This window comes from Penaeus monodon, chromosome 22, assembly GCF_015228065.2.
Source record: "Penaeus monodon isolate SGIC_2016 chromosome 22, NSTDA_Pmon_1, whole genome shotgun sequence".
In the NCBI taxonomy this organism is placed as follows: Eukaryota; Metazoa; Arthropoda; class Malacostraca; order Decapoda; family Penaeidae; genus Penaeus; species Penaeus monodon.
The window spans coordinates 43,716,587-43,716,970 of NC_051407.1; positions in this window are offsets into that span (position 1 = coordinate 43,716,587).

Here is a 384-nt window from a genome sequence, read left to right on the forward strand (position 1 = left end):
AAAATAAGGAATATCAGATAATTGTTGGTTGAGAGAACCTATAAATTCTCCAATCACCTCATGTCACAACAACAATATTGTTGCGTAAGTAAAATTATGAAATTTTCCAATTTTTTAAGTGTACAAACATTATATGAAAACTAATAAATACACATCACTCATCACCACATCACTTCTACCACAGCATTTTTATAAATATGACTGGGTTATGTGCATTCGCAAGAACTTACAATACGTTTTTCCCCCTGAATTACTGTCTCCCATCCCAGTCAGCAGGTAAAACTTGCGTACACTCTAGTGCTTGTGTGTCATCCATTCTCTTACTAATTCAATATCCTGAAACGAAGCCCAACCATTAAAACTTCTATTGCACATCACTTTTTG